We start from the raw sequence: 894 nt of genomic DNA on the forward strand, positions 1-894 counted from the left end.
GTACAAATATAAAAAATTGTATAATAACTCACCTTTTATAATTTCTTATAAAGATAATAATTAATTATTTTGTTAGAACTCGATAATTATCCTAATTATATTTTAGATTTTTTATATTCTAAAATAAGATATTTATCCTCTATTTAATTATATTTATCCGCAATTAGTTATACGAATTCAAAAATCGAGCCTTGATAAGTTGTACTTTTACATAATTTACTTGTAATATTGAATTTTAAGTAACTCGTTATTTGGATCAAATTATTTCGTGGATTGGATTTCACATAACGGAATTTCGATCTATACCGGCACCATAATATCAGATTAAGAATTGTTTTCCCCTACTTGCTGCATCAAAAACCAAATCACAAGCTTCTGTTTGGTTTTATGTGGTTTTGAGAAAGTGATATTATTTTTATTTTCGAATAAAATATATATTTAAAAATATCATAAAATTTTGAAAAAAAATATCGATATCAGTATGAAATTAATCTTTTTAAAAGTTCTTGTGTTTTAGTGTAATTTCCTTAATTAAATTCTGTTAGTTATCAATGATAATCATAATTATATTTTAGATTTTTTATATTTAAAATGAGATTTTTATACAATATTTGATTATGTTTATCTGTAGTTAGTTAGACGAATTCAAGTATTGAGCTTTAATAAGCTGTACTTATGCATAATTTACTTGTAATATTAAATTTTAAGTAATATGCATCAATAAATAATACTTCGTGCATAAAAATTGTTTTTAAGAGTTTTTGTCAAATATTTTATAATATAGTATAGATTATGTGTTTTAAAAAAAACAATAATGATTTTATTTTTGAAAAAAATATAAATTTGAAGATATCATAAATTTTTTAATATATATATATATCAATGTTAATGTCA

This window comes from Cynara cardunculus, unplaced genomic scaffold, assembly GCF_001531365.2.
Source record: "Cynara cardunculus var. scolymus isolate 2C unplaced genomic scaffold, CcrdV1 Un_Scaffold_1805, whole genome shotgun sequence".
Lineage (NCBI taxonomy): Eukaryota > Viridiplantae > Streptophyta > Magnoliopsida > Asterales > Asteraceae > Cynara > Cynara cardunculus.